Below are 22,776 nucleotides of genomic sequence, written 5' to 3'. Positions count from 1 at the left end.
GATTTGTTTAACACTTTTTTGGTTACTACATGATCTACAATGTATAAAATAGTAAAGATAAAGAAAAACCCTTGAATGAGTAGGTGTGTCAACTTTTGACTGGTACTGCATTTCCACACTAAGGTTGGAATAATATTGTGAACATTATGGTAATGCCCTTTTAGCTAAGAGCTGTTTGAAAAGACTGCCTGAAATGTCAGCCTGTTTTGTTTGGATGCCATACATTAGTTATTAAACATAGAGCAATAAGAAAAAGTTCTAAAACTCTTTCTATTTTTTTTCTTTCCTATTTAGGCCACTCCCAGACAGTCCTAGCAAAATTCTTGCTTGAGAAATTGCTCTTTGCTAAGAAGCTATTTTTGTTTCTCTTTTACCATTTAAATGTAAAACAAAATACATTTTTATTTGTCACATATACACATGGTTGGCAGATGTTTAATGCGAGTGTAGCGAAATGCTTGTGCTTCTAGTTTCCGACAGTGTAAATGTAAAGGGATGGAATGGAAACTATATGAATATATGGATGAATATATGAATGGGCGATGGCCGTGCGGCGTAGGCAAAATGCAATAGATGGTATGAAATACAGTATGTACATAAGAGATGAGTAATGTTGGATATGTAAACATTATTATAGTGGCATTACTTAAAATTATAGTGATACCTTTTATTGAACCCATTTATTAAAGTGGCCAGTGATTTGGGTCTGTATGTTTGCAGCACCCTCTCTTAGTGATGGTTGTTTAACAGTCTGATGGCCTTGATAGAAGCTGTTTTTCAGTCTCTTGCTCCCAGCTTTGATGCACCTGTACTGACCTCGCCTTCTGGATGATAGCGGGGTGAAAAGGCAGTAGCTTGGGTGGTTGTTGTCCTTGATGATCTTTTTGGCCTTCCTGTGACATCGGTTTCTGTAGGTGTTCTGGAGGGAAGGTAGTTTGCTCCTGGTGATGCTTTGTGCAGACCTCACCACCCTCTGGAGAGCCTTGCGCTGGAGGGCGGTAAAGTTGTCGTACCAGGCGGCGATACAGCCCGACAGTATGCTCCTGATTTGTGCATCTGTAAAAGTTTGTGAGTGTTTTAGGTTTTAGGTGAAAAGAGGTTGAAGAGGCACTGTTGCGGCTTCTTCACCACACTGTCTGTGTGGGTGGACCATTTCAGTTTGTCCCTGATGTGTACACAGAGGAACTTAACTTTCCACCTTCTCCACTACTGTCCCGTCGATGTGGATAGGGGGGTGCTCCTTCTGCTGTTTCCTGAAGTCCACGATCATCTCCTTTATTTTCTTGACGTTGAGTGAGAGGTTGTTTTTCCTGACACCACACGCCGAGTGCCCTCAACTCCTCCCTGTAGGCTGTCTCGTCGTTGTTGGTAATCAAGCCCACTACTGTTGTGTAGTCTGCAAACTTGATGATTGAGTTGGAGACGTTTTATGGCCACGCATTCGTGAGTGAAAAGGGAGTACAGGAGAGGGCTGAGCATGCACCCTTGTGGGGCCCCAGTGTTGAGGATCAGTGAAGTGGATATATTGTTTCCTACCTTCACCACCTGGGGGCGGCACGTAAAAGTCCAGGACCCAATTGCACAGGGCGGGGTTGAGACCCACGGCCTTGAGCTTAATGATGAGCTTGGAGGGTACTATGGTGTTGAATGCTGAGGTGTAGTCAATGAACAGCATTCTAACATAGGTATTCATTTTCTCCATATGGGATAGGGCAGTGAGATGGCAATTGCATTGTCTGTGGACCTGTTGGGGCAGTATGCAAACTGGTGTGGGTCTAGGGAGGTAGGTAAGGTGGAGGTGATATGATCCTTGACTTGTCTCTCAAAGCACTTCATGATGACAGAAGTGTGTGCTATGCGGCGATAGTCATTTAGTTCAGTTATCTTTGCATTCTTTGGTACAGGAACAATGGTGGCCAACTTGAAGCATGTGGGGCATGTGGGGACAGCAGACTGGAATAGGGAGTGATTGAATATGTCCGTAAACACGCCAGCTGGTCTGCGCATGCTCTGAGGACGCGGCTAGGGATGCCGACTGGGCCAGCAGGCTTGTGAGGATTAACACGTTTAAGAGTCTCACTCGCGTCTGCCACGGAGACGGAGGGGGGAGGCACAGTCCTTGGTAGCGTGCCGCGTCGGTGCCACTGTATTATCCTCAACGTGGGCAAAGAAGGTGTTTAGCTTGTCTGGAAGCAAGACATCGGTGTCCACAATGTGGCTGGTTTTCTTTTCGTAGTCCATAATTGCCTGTAGACCCTGCCACATACGTCTCGTGTCTGGGCCGTTGAATTGCGACTCTATTTTTCTCCCTGTACCGACATTTAGCTTGTTTGATTGCCTTGCTGAGGGAATAACTACACTGTTTATATTCAGCCATAATCCCTGACCTCATTTCATGGTTGAATGCGATGTTTCGCCCCTTTCAGTTTTGTGTGAATACCGTCATCTATCCACAGTTTCTGGTTGGGGTAGGATTTAATAGTCACAGTGGGTATAACTTCTCCAATGCACTTCCTAATAAACTCACTCACAGAGTTAGCATATAAATCAATGTTATTGTCTGAGGCTTCTGGGAAAATGTTCCAGTCTACTTGATCAAAATAATTTTGAAGCGTAGATTCTGATTGGACAGACCAGCGTTGAATGGTTCTAGTCACTGGAACATCCTGTTTGAGGTTATGCCTTCAGGACGGTACGAGCAAGATGGAGTTGTGGTCAGATTTACCAAAGGGAGGGCAGGGGAGGCCCTTGTTAGAGTAGCAGTGGTCCAGTGTTTTGCTTGAGCGGGTACTGCAGTCAATGTGCTGGTAGAATTTACAGTTGAAGTCGGAAGTTTACACAACCTTAGGTTGGAGTCGTTAAAACTCGTTTTTCAACCACACCACAAATTTCTTGTTAACAAACTATAGTTTTGACAAGTCGGTTAGGACATCACTTATAATTCACTGCATCACAGTTCCAGTGGGTCAGAAGTGTACATACACTAAATTGACTGTGCCTTTAAACAGCTTGGAAAGTTCCCGAAAATGATGTCATGGCTTTAGAAGCTTCTGATTGACATCATTTGAGTCAATTAGAGGTGTACCTGTGAATGTATTTCAAGGCCTACCTTCAAACTCAGTGCCTCTTTGCTTGACATCATGGAAAATCTAAAAGATATCAGCCAAGACCTCAGAAAAAAATTTGTAGACCTCCACAAGTCTGGTTCATCCTTGAGAGTAATTTCCAAATACCTGAAGGTACCACGTTCATCTGCACAAACAATAGTACACAAGTATAAACACCATGGGACCACGCAGCCGTCATACCGCTCAGGATGGAGACGCGTTCTGTCTCCTAGAGATGAATGTACTTTGGTGCGTAAAGTGCATATCAATCCCAGAACAACAGCAAAGGACCTTGTGAAGATGCTGGAGGAAACTGGTACAAAAGTATCTACAGTGCCTTGCGAAAGTTTTCGGCCCCCTTGAACTTTGCGACCTTTTGCCACATTTCAGGCTTCAAACATAAAGATATAAAACTGTATTTTTTTGTGAAGAATCAACAACAAGTGGGACACAATCATGAAGTGGAACGACATTTATTGGATATTTCAAACTTTTTTAACAAATCAAAAACTTAAAAATTGGGCTTGCAAAATTATTCAGCCCCCTTAAGTTAATACTTTGTAGCGCCACCTTTTGCTGCGATTACAGCTGTAAGTCGCTTGGGGTATGTCTCTATCAGTTTTGCACATCGAGAGACTGACATTTTTTCCCATTCCTCCTTGCAAAACAGCTCGAGCTCAGTGAGGTTGGATGGAGAGCATTTGTGAACAGCAGTTTTCAGTTCTTTCCACAGATTCTCGATTGGATTCAGGTCTGGACTTTGACTTGGCCATTCTAACACCTGGATATGTTTATTTTTGAACCATTCCATTGTAGATTTTGCTTTATGTTTTGGATCATTGTCTTGTTGGAAGACAAATCTCCGTCCCAGTCTCAGGTCTTTTGACTCCATCGACTCCATCAGGTTTTCTTCCAGAATGGTCCTGTATTTGGCTCCATCCATCTTCCCATCAATTTTAACCATCTTCCCTGTCCCTCCTGAGGAAAAGCAGGCCCAAACCATGATGCTGCCACCACCATGTTTGACAGTGGGGATGGGGTGATGAGCTGTGTTGCTTTTACGCCAAACATAACGTTTTGCATTGTTGCCAAAAAGTTCAATTTTGGTTTCATCTGACCAGAGCACCTTCTTCCACATGTTTGGTGTGTCTCCCAGGTGGCTTGTGGCAAACTTTAAACAACACTTTTTATGGATATCTTTAAGAAATGGCTTTCTTCTTGCCACTCTTCCAGAAAGGCCAGATTTGTGCAATATACGACTGATTGTTGTCCTATGGACAGAGTCTCCCACCTCAGCTGTAGATCTCTGCAGTTCATCCAGAGTGATCATGGGCCTCTTGGCTGCATCTCTGATCAGTCTTCTCCTTGTATGAGCTGAAAGTTTAGAGGGACGGCCAGGTCTTGGTAGATTTGCAGTGGTCTGATGCTCCTTCCATTTCAATATTATCGCTTGCACAGTGCTCCTTGGGATGTTTAAAGCTTGGGAAATCTTTTTGTATCCAAATCCGGCTTTAAACTTCTTCACAACAGTATATCGGACCTGCCTGGTGTGTTCCTTGTTCTTCATGATGCTCTCTGCGCTTTTAACGGACCTCTGAGACTATCACAGTGCAGGTGCATTTATACGGAGACTTGATTACACACAGGTGGATTGTATTTATCATCATTAGTCATTTAGGTCAACATTGGATCATTCAGAGATCCTCACTGAACTTCTGGAGAGAGTTTGCTGCACTGAAAGTAAAGGGGCTGAATAATTTTGCACGCCCAATTTTTCAGTTTTTGATTTGTTAAAAAACTTTGAAATATCCAATAAATGTCGTTCCACTTCATGATTGTGTCCCACTTGTCGTTGATTCTTCACAAAAAAATACAGTTTTATATCTTTATGTTTGAAGCCTTAAATGTGGCAAAAGGTATCAAAGTTCAAGGGGGCCGAATACTTTCGCAAGGCACTGTATATCCACTGTAAAACGAGTCCTATATCGACATAACCTTAAATGCCGCTCAGCAAGAAAGAAGCCACTGCTCCAAAACGGCCATTAAAAAAGCCAGATTAAGTGTTGCTACTGCACATGGGGACAAAGATCGTACTTTTTGGAGAAATGTCTTCTGGTCTGATGTAACAAAAATAGAACGGTTTGGCCATAATGAGCATCTTTATGTTTGGAGGAAAATGGGGAGGCATGCAAGCCGAAGAATACCATCCCAACCGTGAAGCACGGGGGTGGCAGCATCATGTTGTGGGGGTGCTTTGCTGCAGGAGGGACTGCTTCACTTCACAAAATTGATGGCAACATGAGGAAGGAAAATTATGTGGATAAATTGACGCAACATCTCAAGACATCAGTCAAGAAGTTAAAGCTTGGTCGCAAATGGGTCTTCCAAACTTCCAAATATGTGGCAAAATGGCTTAAGGACAACAAAGTCAAGGTATTGGAGTGGCCATCACAAAGCCCTGACTTCAATCCTATAGAAAATTTGTGTGCGGAACTGAAAAAGCGTGTACGAGCAAGGAGGCCTACAAACCTGACTCAGTTACACCAGCTCATTCAGGAGGAATGGGCCAAAATTCACCCAACTTATTGTGGGAGCTTGTGGAAGGCTACCTGAAACGTTTTGACCGAAGTTAAACAATTTAAAGGCAATGCTACCAAATACTAATTGAGTGCATTTAATCTTCTGACCCACTGGGAATGTGATGAAAGAAATAAAAGCTTAAATAAATCATTCTCTACTATTATTCTGACATTTCACATTCTTAAAATAAAGTGGTAATCCTTACTGACATAAAACAGGGAATCTTTACTCAGATTAAATGTCAGGAATTGTGAAAAACTGAGTTTAAATGTATTTGGTTAAGGTGTATGTAAACTTCCAACTTCAACTGTAGGTGGCCTTGTTCTCAAATTAGCTTTGTTAAAATCTCCAGCTACAATAAATGCAGCCTCAGGATATATGGTTTCCAGTTTACATAGAGTCCTTTGAAGTTCTTTCAGGGCCGTCGAGGTATCTGCTTGGGGGGTATATACACGGCTTTGACTTTAATCGAAGATAATTTTCTTTGGAGATAATCACAGTAAGGTACTTAATTGTTAATCAGAAATGATTTGATATTGATATAAAAACTGTTGCATTGGACCTTTTTTTTAAAGCAAGTTTCAATTTTTTCTTCAGTTTTACAGCATATGTCATGCAATTCTACCTCTGTGACTTATGCCATGTTAATATGATAGCTGATTGAGAATGACTGGGGAGCCCCCTGGGATCAATGGGAGCCCCCTGTAGGTCAGGGCCCCTGGGCCATGATTAGATAGCTGGCTTGACTTACTACCAATTTAAAAAATCTTAGCTGACATGGCTAATTAGGTGACTGTCAGCGACTGACATAACAAGAATAAAACTGCTTATGCACAATAACATTTTGAAATTGCACCTGGTGTATTCTACTATTCTTACTCTCAATGACAAGTAGAGACACCACCTTAGTTTTTTGGGGGGTGTCTGGGGCCCTCTAGCGACCAGGGGTCCTAAGCGACTGCTATGTCACTTATGCCTGAAACTGTCCCTGCTTGAAACTAATTACAGTTAAACATTCTATTTGTAGTTTAGAGGCAAATGAAAACCCAATGTAATACATTCAGTGATTTGGCCTTCTTTTGCAATCTAATGATCTAATCGAAGTTGGCAAGTTTTCATGGGTTCTTGTTATGCAAGGACTTACATGTGGAGGTCCAATAGATGATTATGCGCTGTAGCCCATATATTGGATATGTTGAAGACAATTCTGATGTCTTGCTTTGTGGTTTAGCCATAATAATTCTTCAAGGCCACTTTTGCGACAAGGCTCACACCTTTTTATTGTCCATGGTGATGAAATTTCACACAGATCACATTCCCTGCTTTTGCTAAGGCATTCTTTAGTAGACCTATGCTCATACAGTTTGTTTTAGTTTGTCCTTTTGAAACCGGTGTTGCTCGAATCCCTAAGCTCAAAATGTGCTGACTTCTAGAATGACAATGAGCAGTATAGCCTATGTCTCAGGCTTGAAAAAGAAACTTGGATCCTGTGAAGAATTGGCCGCCTAAAGTGACTCTTCCAGCTAAGCTGCTGCAGAGTAGATCTAGCTGTAGCCAGCATAAGGAAGGGAATTCAGCATTAGTATCATGCCCAATGACAACTGCTTAATTTAAATGCAAACATTTAGTTCATTTTCACTATAGTTTCTGAACACTTTATGCTCTGCATTATGAAGGCACGTATTTGACATCAGTGTTTACACATTGTCATTTGAGCTCCACCTGAGTGTCCATCTAGTCTCTTTTCTCTCTCCAGAGATAGTGAAGCTGTCAGCATGAGGAGGATGTCTCCTCTGCATTATTGATGTGTATTGTGATGACAAGCAGGGAGGGAGTGAACACACTGCCTCTGTCACTGATACTGTTGACACTGAAAGAAACACAACACCAAAGGACACAGCACAGAACTACACAGCACAACACATCACACAAAATGACACATCACCACACCACACAACACAACACCACACATAGGTGTTAATTACTCTGTGTAATGACATTGTTAGACTGTGTCATATTCCCCAATGTCCTACTGCCACATGTGCTATAAGTAATAGTAATAGGGTCCGGTTCATATATCTTTAAATTTCAGGATTTTATTGCACTTAACATGGTTAAGGATAGGTGTATTTTTTTTACTAGGGTTATTTCCAGGGGTTATTTCCAATGTGTAACTAAAAAAACAGAGGAACCATTCTCAGATTGCTGTTTCCTGTAACATATTTAGGAGTGCACAGCTCACCTTCAGCTCACTTTCAGTCCTCCTGATGTCCCCTTAGGAGTACTGGAGCATGAAATTACCTTTTGCCTCATGAGTTGAGGAGTTTCACGGTTCCTAGGTTGAAATTTTGTTTTCTTGACCTCAGTGGGAATTCACGTTTCTTTTCTGAGAGGAAAATCTTCCTGACTTGCAGCATATTAAATTTGGAATGCAGTTTTTTACATTGTAATGTAATTATGATTGGCAGGGGCGCAACTTTGGCTTTAGAATTGGGGGGAACATAAAACAAAAAGATTATTATGTGTTTTTTGTCCAGTTGCATAAACACTCCAAACAGCCTTTCTGACCGCTTGAAGGCATCCTCATTGTCCTAAAGCACACCTATGTCTCGTTTTGTATCACATTCCAATAATAACATTGGGGGGGATAAGTGAAAGTTGCACCCCTGATTATTGGTGTCCTCGACACTGTAATGCTCACCAACTAACTTATGTACAGTATATTAACAGCAGTAACCGGATTCTGTGGTACAGTATTATAGAGTCCCCTGGGATATCAACCAGAGTTATTTCTCTCTCATTACCCTCTACTGCTAATGGCAGCCGGGGCTGAAATCCAAAAAAGTGACTTTAATTAATCATCGCGGGCTGGCTGTAGTCTAAAATATGCCGACATTTAAAGGATAGTGACCTGTGGAGCAGGTTCCCTTTGTGAGCAGGAGCCATATTGACTTTTCCCGGGTCCCCAGCCAGCCAACAGAGGAACTCAAACACCACCTACTGTTGAGCTCTTCCTCCCCTGACAATGAAAGGTGACACATGAGTGTGAACTGTGCAGGATACCTTGGTGTCTCATGACAGAGAGTTGTCGATTTGATTCATACATGTTTACTTAATTTTGAGTTTCTTGTATTTGATTTTAATCGAATCACCTGATACACTAGGTCATTGTTAAGCTTGGATTTCATTGATGTGGGGCACTGGAGAGTATGGTGTGCTGTGTGAATTCTTGAACACTTATTTTAACTGACAATAAGATAACATTCAATTAGACTAATTGTTGCTACTTTTGTGGCAATTATGTTGGTAATTACTATTGTGCACTGACACATTTAATGCTCACCTATAATGGGTAATTCATCACAATAGAAAGTCTGACCTGATCCACTTGGCTGTGCCATTCAGCACAGCCTTAGGAAGCTTTTCTCTTTTGGTTCTCTCCAGCAGCTTCTCTTCTGTGTAGCGCAACTTTGACCTCAATTTTGATAATGTTTTCTTTCTTCTGTTCCTCTTTTTGGGTGATTCCTTTGGGGTAGATGTCTTCATTGGTCCTGGTGTCTGTAGAGATGTCTTCATTGGTCCTGGTGTCTGTAGAGATGTCTGTAGAGATGTCTATCTTCTTTTAGGAGCTGAGTTGATGGCAGGGATATTTACCTGCTGAGGTGAGAATGGCTGTTCTCTTGGGGAGGCTGTGTCTTCTTGAAGATTTTGAATAACTTCTTCATTTTGCTTCTTGGACATGTTGAAGTGTATCATCTTCCTGGCTTGATGATGTCATGTCCAATACAGCTTTTAGCTGTTTCTTCTGTAATACCTTTTTGAGTTTTCCCGCCACTGTTCTTTCTTTTCATGTTGCTTCTTTGTCAGATCTTGAGTTTTCTTGATTTTACAATTTTGCTTTCATTTTTGATATCTGGAAATGGGAAGGATGCATGACATGAAATGAGCATGTCTCAAAACATGGGAAAAATCTTACTGTTATGGACACGTCATCCTATAGTAGACACTGAATGGCTTACTGACCGTGTGTGTGTGTGTGTGTGTGTGTGTGTGTGTGTGTGTGTATGCTTGTGTGTGTTTCAGAGATTGGTTGGACCAGTAGGAACTGTACAGCAGAGGGCACTGTAGGGTATTGACTTCCTATAGATGCTGTATGGGGCATAGGCTTCCTATAGACTATATATGCTAATTACGCTTGCTGCAACCTCTCCAACCCCTAACCTCTATCTGTCCTTCCTTCTCTACTCTTTCAGCAGTTCTGGGTTGGTGTAAACTTTTTCTCTGAACTTTGTCAGCCTAGCCTTCGCTAAAGCTTTATTTTTGTCACTTGCTGACTGTCTGTAATTTAACAGGACATAAAGCAAAATATCAACAGTTAGTAAATAATATTTCAATTAATAGTTCATTATATTTAAAAATATTGTCTGTATGATTAAATTCTCATTACCGAAACAGTTCTCTCTACCGCAACTGACCTTAAATTGCAGGGGTAAGTGAGAATGGTGTTGCGAAGGATGAGGAATGTTTTGCTAACAATAGAGAAGACATGATGACAAAGCAAAATGTTTTCTCAATGTACATATTTAGACATTAATGAAGTATATTTTCTAAATGTGGAAAACTACCTGTATCAGTAATGATACTGTCGTGTACGCAGTCTGACAAGCGAATGTTTAACTTAACTGGATAAATATAAAGAGATCTGCTTACCTGGTAGCCATCTTGATGGTACTGGCAAATGTGTTGCGTCATTCAAAATCAAACTTTATTTAAAATTCTCTGTGTGTGTGTAAACAGTCCTTCAAAAATGTTGCGTAGGATGAGAACATCGGTCATGGACACTTCATATTTTTTCATTATTATTATACATGAATATTCAGTTAATAATTGTTCTGTCATTTAAAAACATCTATTAGATTTTTTTTTTTTTTTTTCTGAAATATCTTCATTTTACTCTGGTAGAGAACATTATTAGGATATTTTGTTACATTATTAAATTACATGTTTTATATTTAAAATCACTACTGCCATGGTATTTTAATGGTTTCATGAGAATGACCCAGCTCCATCTGCCTGTTAGTCAGAGAATAGAATACACTTCTGCTGGTCTGTTCTGCTCTGAGGACCCACCCTTGCCAGTCCAGCCAGCTGAACATTTTGGTCTGGATAGAAGCTACTTTAAGGACACACTCTAGATTCGTGCAGTCAGCCCTGAATCAAGCTTGGCCCAGATCCCAGGCATCACTCTTGTGTTAGGAGGGACACAGTTTGGATATATTCAGGTTCTGCAGGATCAGCTAAACCAAATAGGGGTGAGTTTTTCTTGAACAAATGACATTTGTCAAAGGAAGCACTTTACTATTATAGGAGTGGCTTGAGTCTGTGTTGTCGAGGGAAATAAAGTAAAGTAAAGCTTTCAGGAAACACGCCTGAATGACAAACACTGCATATAGGAGTATTTCTGGCATATATGGATTACTGACAGGAAAATGTAGGGTACATGCCCAGATTGGGACCTCCATTGGTTTTGTTGTAATGTTTGAGCTTAAGAACACAGAATTAGCCATGGCAAAATGCGTAGATCCGTAGCAAATTAGCTTTCACACTGAAACATTTCTCTCAGCTCCATGGAAATTAGCTGGAAAACGTTGTAATAACTGGAATGGAATAAATGCAACGGTATCAAACATATCAAAGATATGGAAACCACATTTTGACTCCGTTCCATTAATTCCATTCCAGCCATTACGATGAGCCTATCCTCCCATAGCTCCTTTCATCTGTATACAGTTGAAGTCGGAAGTTAACATACAACTTAGCCAATTACATTTAAACTCAGTTTTTCACAAATCCTGACATTTAATCCTAGTAAAAATTCCCTGTCTTCGGTCAGTTAGGATCACCACTTATTTTAAGAATGTAAAATGTCAGAATAATGGTAGAGAAAATTATTTATTTAAATTTGTATTTCTTTCATCACATTCCCAGTGGGTCAGAAATTTACATACACTCAATTAGTATTTGGTAGCATTGCCTTTGAAATTGTTTAACTTGGGTGAAATGTTTCAGGTAGCCTTCCACAAGCTTCCCACAATATGTTAGGTGAATTTTGGCTCCTGACAGAGCTGGTGTAACTGAGTCAGGTTTGTAGGCCTCCTTGCTCGCACACACTTTTTCAGTTCTGCCCACAAATTGTCAGAGCTTTGTGATGGCCACTCCAATACCTTGACATTGTTGTCCTTAAGCTATTTTGCCACAAATTTGAAAGTGTGCTTGGGGTCATTGTCCATTTGGACTGACTGATGTCTTCAGATGTTGCTTCAATATATCCACGTAATTTCCCCCCCTCATGTTGCAATCCATTTTGTGAATGGCACTAGTCCCTCCTGCAGCAAAGCACCCCCACAACATGATGCTACCACCCCTGTGGTTGGGATGGTGTTCTTCGGCTTGCAAGCCTCCCCATTTTCCTCCAAATATGATGATGGTCATTATGGCCAAACAGTTCTATTTTTGTTTCATCAGACCAGAGGACATTTCTACAAAAAGTACGATCTTTGTCCCCATGTGCAGTTGCAAAACGTAGTCTGACTTTTTTATTGCTGTTTTGTAGCAGTGGCTTCTTCCTTGCTGAGTGGCCTTTCAGGTTATGTCGATATAGGAGTCGTTTTACTGTGGATATAGATCATTTTTTGTACTTTTGTTTCCTCCAGCATCTTCACGAGGTCCTTTGCTGTTGTTCTGGGATTGATTTGTACTTTTCACACCAAAGTACGTTCATCTCTAGGAGACAGAACGCGTCTCCTTCCTGAGCGGTATGACGGCTGCGTGGTCCCATGGTGTTTATACTTGTGTACTATTGTTTGTACAGATGAACGTGGTACCTTCAGGTATTTGGAAATTTTCTCCCAAGGATGAACCAGACTTGTGGAGGTCTAGAATTTTTTTCTGTGGTCTTGGCTAGTTTCTTTAAATTTTCCCTTGATGTCAAGCAAAGAGGCACTGAGTTTGAAGGTAGGCCTTGAAATACATCCACAGGTACACCTCCTATTGACTCAAATGATGTCAATTAGCCTATCAGAAGCTTCTAAAGCCATTACATAATTTTCTCAACTTTTCCAAGCTGTTTAAAGGCACAGTCAACTTAGTGTATGTAAACTTCTGACCCACTGGAATTGTGATACAGTGAATTATAAGTGAAATAATCTGTATGTAAACAATTGTTGGAAAAATTACTTGTGTCATGCACAAAGTAGATGTCCTAAACAACTTGCCAAAACTATGGTTTGTTAACAAGAAATTTGTGGAGTGGTTGAAAACGAGTTTTAATGACTCTAACCTAAGTGTATGTAAACTTCCGACTTCACCTGTACCCCCCCCCCTCTCCCTTTTGCCCTCATATTCACAATTCGTCGGGCCATGGATGCGTTCCACAGGGATGCTGGCCAGGGATGCTGGGATGCTGGCCAATGTTGACTCCAATGCTTCCCACAGTAGTGTGAAGTTGTCTGGATGTCCTTTGTCCTTTGAGTGGTGGATCATTCTTGATAATTACAGGACACTGTTGAGCTTAAAAAACACAGCATTGTTGCAGTTCTTGACACAAATCTGCTAGGGGTGTTAAGGTGACCGTATTACCGTCACACCGGCGGTCACGAGTCTTGAAGGCAGTCAAATGCTAATTAGGCTTATCCAAGCTCTGATGCAGCTGATGGTCATTAGTAGCCTACCAAACTTGCTAACTACCTGGTACTCAGCACTCTATTGTCCCTCAAACACTCTGACATCAATGCAAATATAATCGAAAATCTAATCAAACACTTCATGAGAGCCCATCAGCTCATGTTCCGTAACATTTCTATAGGCTATGCAATTGCGTGAGAAAACAGAGTGATGGCATCTATTAAAAAGAAGAGGATCCTATCAACTTTCTTTAGGCTAGGCTTACTATATATATTTCTCCAACTTTCCTAATATTAAGAACGTTGTGCAAATGGAATAGACAACAGGTGGAAATTCTAGGCATTTAGCAAGACAACCCCAATAAAGGAGTGGTTCTGCAGGCGGGGACCACAGACCACTTCTCAGTTCCTATGCTTCCTGGCTGATGTTTTGGTCACTTATGAATGCTGGCGGTGCTTTCACTCTAGTGGTAGCATGAGACGGAGTCTACAACCCACACAAGTGGCTCAGGTAGTGCAGCTCATCCAGGATGGAACATCAATGCGAGCTGTGGCAAGAAGGTTTGCTGTGTCTGTCAGCGTAGTGTCCAGAGCATGGAGGCACTACCAGGAGACAGGCCAGTACATGGAGGAGGCCGTAGGAGGGCAACAATCCAGCAGCAGGACCGCTACCTCCGCCTTTGTGTAAGGAGGAGCAGGAGGAGCACTGCCAGAGCCCTGCAAAATGACCTCCAGCAGGCCACAAATGTGCATGTGTCTGCTCAAACGGTCAGAAACAGACTCCATGAGGGTGGTATGAGGGCCCGACGTCCACAGGTGGAGGTTGTGCTTACAGCCCAACACCGTGCAGGACGTTTGGCATTTGCCAGAGAACACCAAGATTGGCAAATTCGCCACTGGCGCCCTGTGCTCTTCACAGATGAAAGCAGGTTCACACTGAGCACATGTGACAGACGTGACAGCTTGGAGACGCCGTGAAGAACGTTCTGCTGCCTGCAACATCCTCCAGCATGACCGGTTTGGCGGTGGGTCAGTCATGGTGTGGGGTGGCATTTCTTTGGGGGGCCGCACAGCCCTCCATGTGCTCACCAGAGGTAGCCTGACTGCCATTAGGTACCGAGATGAGATCCTCAGACCCCTTGTGAGACCATATGCTGGTGTGGTTGGCCCTGGGTTCCTCCTAATGAAAGACAATGCTAGACCTCATGTGGCTGGAGTGTGTCAGCAGTTCCTGCAAGAGGAAGGCATTGATGCTATGGACTGGCCCGCCCGTTCCCTAGACCTGAATCCAATTGAGCACATCTGAGACATCATGTCTCGCTCCATCCAAAGACTGTCCAGGAGTTGGCAGATGCTTTAGTCCAGGTCTGGGAGGAGATCCCTCAGGAGACCATCTGCCACCTCATCAGGAGCATGCCCAGGCATTGTAGGGAGGTCATACAGGCATGTGGAGGCCACACACACTACTGAGCCTCATTTTGACTTGTTTTAAGGACATTACATAAAAGTTGGATCAGCCTGTAGTGTGGTTTTCCACTTTAATTTTGAGTGTGACTCCAAATTCAGACCTCCATGTGTTGATACATTTGATTTACATTGATAATTTTTGTGTGATTTTGTTGTCAGCACATTCAAGTATGTAAAGAAAAAAGTATTTAATAAGAATATTTCATTCATTCAGATCTAGGATGTGTTATTTTAGTGTTCCCTTTATTTTTTTGAGCAGTGTAGATTTTTCCCCTGCCCCTGTTTTGAGACAGGTGCATGATAATAGTCCATTTCTAAACTGAGCAGATTTCACAAATATATATTATGAAACAATTCCACTTATAGCCTACTGCCGTGTGAGCATTGCTGTGCTTATAATGTGAAGGAATAGCCTAATAGTTTATCAACATTTTAAGCTAAATGTTCTGATCTGTGGCATCAGCCTCATTGCGTAAAAATGTATTTTTTTTATGCTAGTGGTTGTTTTAATTTGGGATCTATCGCATATCACAAATGTCCCAGACTGTTTGGAATATTTATTTCTGTCACGTTCTGACCTTTATTTCCTTTGTTTTGTATTTATTTAGTATGGTCAGGGCGTGAGTTGGGTGGGCAGTCTATGTTTGTTTTTCTATGTTTTGGGGCATTTCTATGTTTCGGCCTAGTATGGTTCTCAATCAGAGGTAGGTGTCATTAGTTGTCTCTGATTGAGAATCATACTTAGGTAGCCTGGGTTGCACTGTTTGTTTGTGGGTGATTGTCTATGTTAGTGGCTTGTGTCAGCACAGGTCTAATTTGTAGCTTCACGGTTGTTATTTGTTTATTGTTTTGTATGCAGTGTTCAGTACTTTCTTTATTAAAGATTTACCATGGACACTTACCACGCCGCATATTGGTCCTCTGATCCTTTTCGCCTCTCCTCTTCAGATGAAGAGGAGGACGACCGTGACAATTTCTCGCATAGAATAGGTCAACTTGTACTATGGGGGATAGTAGATTGACATACAGTGGACTCCAAAATTACTGGCACCGGAGTCTCCCGCCTGACTGGCAATGCACAAACAATACTTTTAAAAAATGTAACAATATAATTATAGAGAGAAACTCAAAATACCAACAGGTGAGAAACAGTGTACTTTATTAATGTTTCAATGGAACCAACCAAAATCATTCAAATATTTAATACAAAATACATGTAACCAAAATCAAGGTTTTGTAATTATTGGCACTTCTCATTTAGTACTTAGTGCAACCACCTCTGGCAAGGAAAACAGCATGGAGTCTTTTCCTGTAATGTTTGACAAGGTTAAGGAACACATTTGTAGGGATTTTGGACCATTCCTCTATGCAGATCCTTTCAAGATCCTTCACATTCTTGGGTTTGCGCTTATCAACTGCCCTCTTCCACTCAGCCCACAGGTTTTAGATTGGATTGAGGTCCGGCAACAGATGGCCATGGCAGAACATTGATTTTGTTGTCACAGAACTATTTCTGTGTGGATCTTGAGGTATGTTTTGGGTCATTGTCTTGTTGGAAAGTCCACATACGGCCAAGTCCCAGCCTTCTGGCAGAGGTAACCAGATTGTCAGAAAAAAATTGCCTGATACTTGGTAGAATTCATTATGACATCAATCTTAACCAGTGCCCCTGGACCTCTGGAATTAAAACAGCCCCAGAACATCACTGAACCCTCTCCATATTTCACCGTGGGTATGAGGTGCCTCTCCTTGTAAGCATCTGTTTCGACGCCAAACATGCTGATCCTGTATCTGACCAAAACATTCAATTTTGGTCTCATCTGACCAGAGCACTTTCTTCCAGTCATAATTTAAATTACGCTTGGCAAACTCTAAGTGCTTGGGTCTGTGTCTTGGGGTCAGAAAGGACTTTCTTCTGGCAACCCTTCCAAAGAGCCTGTGGATGTGGAGGTGGCGCCACTAAGGCCTGCAATTCTTTCACAGTGATTATTGGGGATTTTGTTGCTTCTCTCACCATCCTCCTCCCTATCCTGTGGGGCAAAATGCATTTGCGTCCTCTACCCGTGAGGTTCTCAACTGTTCCATATCTTTTGAATTTTCTAAAAATTGCCCTGACAGTGCTCAGTGGTATATTAAATTGTTTGTGGATCTTCTTGTAGCCACTACCAGATTTATGAAGGTCTATGACCATCTGTCTCTTTTGAACTGCTAGTTATTTTGTTTTCTTCATGGAGTTGGATGATAGAGGGATATTGCATGTGTGTTACCTAATTGTTATACCCTAGTGAAACAGGAAGTGATGTAATGGCTCAATATTGTTCCTGCAGACTTAGATAAACTTAAATAAGTGGGCCTCCCGGGTGGCGCAGTGGTTAAGGGCGCTGTACTGCAGTGCCAGCTGTGCCACCAGAGACTCTGGGTTCGGCTGGCTTCCGGGTTGGATGCGCGCTGTGTTAAGAAGCAGTGCGGCTTGGTTGGGTTGTGTATCGGAGGATGCATGACTTTCAATCTTCGTCTCTCCCGAGCCCGTAGCGATGAGACAAGATAGTAGCTACTAAACAATTGGATACCATGAAAATGGGGTAAAAGTGAAATTTAATTTGTGGTTTAATTTTGGTACATCTTTAAGGGTGCCATTTAATTGTGAAAACTTGATTTGGAGGACATTGATTTTTAATTCAATTAATACATTATTTTGGTTGGTTCTATTGAAACATTAATAAAGTACAGTATTTCTCACATGTTGGTATTTTGAGTTTATCTCTATAATTATATTGTTTATATTTGTTTAAGCATTGTTTGTGCAGGGTCTGCCAGTTAGGGGTGCCAGTAATTTTGGAGCCCACTGTAGGCTAGTGCTTTTGCTGTTTGTTAGGCCTACTCATCTTGATGGCTGATGAAAAGTAAATGTAGACAGTTCTTCCAATATCTTCAATATGCGTGCCGGAATTGGATAAGGACGTGCGCACAGTTGTGTCCACGATGTGTCTGATTTAATTAATAGCCTGTGAGAAAGACCCGATCACGTGACAGAGAGCCATATTTAAAAAAATATTTTTAGCTAGCTGCATATCATGCTAGCATATCATGCTATGCTTTTCTTGAATGCAGTTTGCATTCAAGTTAGCAATTGTCGCTGGGACCGCGGATTGTCCCATGTTTGTGGATGTCTAGATCCCTGCTGTTTGTTGTTTTTAATCTTCCCCGTGACCTGCCCTGTCTGGAACTGCGAGGAGTAACACGTTGCTAGCTACCATGACGAAGACCAAAGCCGGCGGGAGTACCATTGAAGACAATGGTGTCTCTCTATCACACATGAAGGATCTTTTAAACATACAAAAATAGACCTACAAGCAGTTGTTACAACAACAAGAAAATATCTTCAAGTGTTTTGTCCAAATACTTGTGGATTCTACTAATAAAAGAATGGACGACCTGACCAGAGAGGTCCACGACCTGAAGAACAGTTTGCAGTTCTCCCAGGGTCTGCTCAATGAGTTGAAACAGGAGAATGGCAAGATGGCAGCAATCTGTAAGTCATTGCGAGAGGACAGGTCAGTTCTGTGTGTGAATCAATGATAACAATGACAGATAAATCAGACTATCTTGAGGGACAATCAAGGCGGAACAACATGGTTGTTGATGGAATTGCAGAATCTCCACATCTCCAATTACAATGCCATTTCTCTGTAAACAAATTAAGAACAGACTTTCAGCACACTTATAGAGAAGGGCACTCAACATGTACTGCGCTGACACATGACTGATGATTGGTTGATAGAAATGGATAAAAAGAAGATTGTCGGTGCTGTACTGATATTATTGACCATAACCTGTTGTTGAAAAAACGTATGTGTTATGGCTTTTCAACCTCTGCGATATCGTGGATTCAGAGCTACAGTTGAAGTCGGAAGTTTACATACACTTAGGTTGGAGTCATTAAAACTAGTTTTCAACCACTCCACACATTTCTTGCTAACAAACTATAGATTTGGCAAGTCGGTTAGGACATCTACTTTGTAGTAATTTTTCCAGCAATTGTTTACAGACAGATTATTTCACTTATAATTCACTGTATCACAATTCCATTGGGTCAGAAGTTTACATACACTAAGTTGACTGTGCCTTTTAAACAGTTTTGGATTATGTTATGGCTTTAGAAGCTTCTGATTGACATCATTTGAGTTAATTGGAGGTGTACCTGTGAATGTATTTCAAGGCCTACCTTCAAACTTCAAATTTTCCAAGCTGTTTAAAAGGCACAGTCAACTTAGTGTATGTACACTTCTGACCCACTGGAAATGTGATACAGTGAATTATAAGTGAAATAATTGTTGGAAAAATTACTTGTCATGCAGATGTCCTAACCGACTTGCCAAAACTATAGTTTGTTAGCAAGAAATGTGTGGAGTGGTTGAAAACGCCTCTTTGCTTGACATCATGGAAACATCTAAAAGAAATCAGCTAGACCTCAGAAAAAAGATTCTAGACCTCCATAAGTCTGGTTCATCCTTGGGAGCAATTTCCAAATGCCTGAAGGTACCACTTTCATCTGTACAAACAATAGTACGCAAGTATAAACACCATGGGACCATGCAGCCGTCATTCCGCTCAGGAAGGAGACACGTTCTGTCTCCTAGAGATGAATGTACTTTGGTGCGAAAAGTGCAAATCAATCACAGAACAACAGCAAAGGACCTTGTGAAGATGCTGGAGGAAACGGGCACAAAAGTATCTATATCCACAGTAAAACGAGTCCTATATCGACATAACCTGAAAGGCCGCTCAGCAAGGAAGAAGCCACTGTTCCAAAACCGCCATTAAAAAAGGCCAGACTACGTTTCGCAACTGCACATGGGGACAAAGATTGTACTTTTTGGAGAGATGTCCTCTGGTCTGATGAAACAAAAAATAGAACTGTTTGGCCATAATGACCATCGTTATGTTTGGAGGAAAAAGGGGGAGGCTTGCAAGCCAAAGAACACCATCCCAACCGTGAAGCACGGGGGTGGTAGCATCATGTTGTGGGTTTTTTTTTGCTGCAGGAGGGACTGCTGCACTTCACAAAATAGATGGCATCATGAGGACGTAAAATTACATGGATATATTGAAGCAACATCTCAAGACATCAGTCAGGAAGTTAAAGCTTGGTCACAAATGGGTCTTCCAAATGGACAACGACCCCAAGCACACTTCCAAAGTTGTGGCAAAATGGCTTAAGGACAACAAAGTCAAGGTATTGGAGTGGCCATCACAAAGCCCTGACCTCAATCCTATAGAAAATGTGTGGGCAGAACTGAAATGGCGTGTGCGAGCAAGGAGGCCTACAAGCCTGACTCAGTTACACCAACGCTGTCAGGAGGAATGGGCCAAAATATACCCAACTTATTGTGGGAAGCTTGTGGAAGGCTACCCGAAACATTTGACCCAAGTTAAACAATTTAAAGGCAATGCTACCAAATACTAATTGAGTGTATGTAAACTTCTGACCCACTGGGAATGTGATGAAAGAAATAAAAGCTGAAATAAATTATTCTCTCTACTATTATTCTGACATTTCACATTCTTAAAATAAAGTGGTGATCCCAATTGACCCATGACAGGGAATATTTGCTGGGATTAAATGCCAGGAATTGTGAAAAACTGAGTTTAAATGTATTTGGCTAAGGTAAACCTCCGACTTTAACTGTATCTATCTAATAGAACTCAAATAGTTTTCTTTAATGGAAGCTTCTTTAATTTCAAACATGTCAAGTGTGGTGTTCCGCAGGGCAACTGTCCAGGCCCTCTACTCCTTTCTATTTTTACCAATGACCTGCCACTAGCAATTAACGAAGCATGTGTGTCCATGTTTGCTGATGATTAAACCATATACGCATCAGCAATCACAGCTAATGAAGTCACTGAAACCCTTAACAAAGAGTTGCAGTCTGTTTTGTAATGGGTGGCCAGTAATAAACTGGTTCTCAACATCTCTAAAACTGAGAGAACTTAAGTTCTAGACCTCAGCTGAATCTGGTAATGAATGGTGTGGCTGTTGACCAAATTACTTGGCGTTACTTTATATTGTAAACTGTCATGGTCAAAACATATAGATTCAATGGTTGTAAAGATGGGGAGATGTCTGGCCGTAATAAAGAGATGCTCTGCTTTTTTGACACCACACTCCAAAAAGTAAGTTCTGCAGGTTCTAGTGTTGTCTAATCTTGATTATTGTCCAGTCGTATGGTCGAGTGCTGCAAGGAAAGATCTAGTTAAGCTGCAGCTGCCCCAAAATGGAGCGGCACATTTAGCTCTTAATTGTAATCAGAGGGCTGATAAAAATACTATGCATGCCAGTCTCTCTTGGCTAAGAGTTGAGGAGAGACTGACTGCATCACTTCTTTTTTATAAGAAACGTTAATGTGTTGAAAATCCCAAATAGTTTCCATAGTCAATTTACACACAGCTCTGACACACACTCTTATCTTAGAACTGCCACCAATGGTCTTTTCACAGTCCCCAAATCCAAAACTAATTCAAGAAAGCGTATAGTATTTATTATATAGAGCCCTAATTGCATGGAACTTCTTTCCGTCTCATATTGCTCAAATAAACAGAAAACCTGGTTTCAAAAAACAGATAAAGCAACACCTCACGACCCAACGCCTCTCCCCTATTTGACCTAGATAGTTTGTGTGTATGCATTGATATGTAGGCTACTTGTGCCTTTAAAAAATGTATGTAGTTCTGTCTTTGACCTGTTCTTGTCTATTGATGTTCTGTATTATGTCATTCTGTATTATTTTTTGTGTGGACACCAGGAAGAGTAGCTGCTGCTTTTGCAACAGTTAATGGGGATCCTAATAAAATCTCCAAATACCAAATCAGTGTGTGTAAGCCAGAAGATGCTAAATGTGTTTATGTTAATTAACGGTAAATTACCGTGAGACCGGCAGTTATTTGCTTGACAATCACCGGCTGATGAAAATTTGTGACTGTGAAGCCCTACACCTGGCACCTACTACAATACCCCCCCCCAAAGGCACTTAAATATTTTGTCTTGCCCATTCACCCTCTGAATGGCACACACACACCATCCATGTCTCAATTGTCTGAAGGCTTCAAAATCCTTTTTTAACCTGTCTCTTCCCCTTCATCTACACTGATTGAAGTTGATTTAACAAGTGACATCAATAAGGGCTCCTAGCGTTCACCTGGATTCACGTGGTCAATTTATGTCACGGAAAGAGCAGGTGTTCATAATGTTTTGTACACTCAGTGTATGTCTCTGGTACACTACATGACCAAAGGTATGTGGACACTTGCTTGTCAAACATCTCATTCCAAAATCATTCATATGGAGTTGGCCCACCCTTTGCTATAAAAGCCTCGCCTCTTCTGGGAAGGCTTTCCTCTAGATGTTGGAATATTGCTGTGGGGACTTGCTTCCATTCAGCCACGAGCATTAGTGTGGTCGGGCACTGATGTTGGGAGATTAAGCCTGGCTTGCAGTCCCATTTACAATTCATCCCAAAGGTGTTCGATGGGGTTGGGGTCGGGGTCAGGGCTCTGTGCAGGTCAGTCAAGTTCTTCCACACCGATCTCGACAAACTATTTCTGTATGGACCTCACTTTGTGTATTGTCATGCTGAAACAGGAAAGGGCCTTCCACAAACTGTTGCCACAGAATCGTCTAGAATGTCATTGTATGCTGTAGCGTTAAGATTTCCCTTCACTGGAACTAAGGGGCCTAGCCCGAACCATGAAAAACAGCTCCAGACCATTATTTGTCCTCCACCAACCTTTACAGTTGGCACTATGCATTGGGGCAGGTAGTGTTCTCCTGGCAGTCCAATGCCGGCGCTCTTTACACCACTCCGGCATTGTGCATGGTGATCTTTGGCTTGTGTGCGGCTGCTCGGCAATTTCATGAAGCTCCCAACGAACAGTTATTGTGC

General features: G+C 41.7%; 1 protein-coding gene and 1 long non-coding RNA gene across 4 annotated transcripts in view; one reads left to right on the top strand and one right to left on the bottom strand.

Moving 5' to 3' along the window:
• The window catches only part of LOC110530968 (A-type potassium channel modulatory protein DPP6), a 169,145-nt gene that overhangs the window by 48,810 nt on the left and 97,559 nt on the right, over positions 1 to 22,776 (top strand). The gene's annotated exons all lie outside the window — the stretch shown is intronic.
• On the bottom strand, positions 9,179 to 10,449 carry LOC149982092 (uncharacterized). The gene is made up of 2 exons (XR_016482570.1): positions 10,398 to 10,449; positions 9,179 to 9,600 (listed from the first exon to the last, which is right to left on the bottom strand). It is a non-coding gene; the product is annotated as an uncharacterized LOC149982092 (long non-coding RNA).

Source organism: Oncorhynchus mykiss, chromosome 8 (genome assembly GCF_057628025.1).
Source record: "Oncorhynchus mykiss isolate SJ-2025 chromosome 8, ASM5762802v1, whole genome shotgun sequence".
NCBI classification, from domain to species: Eukaryota; Metazoa; Chordata; class Actinopteri; order Salmoniformes; family Salmonidae; genus Oncorhynchus; species Oncorhynchus mykiss.
This window is presented reverse-complemented; position numbering and strand designations above follow the sequence as displayed.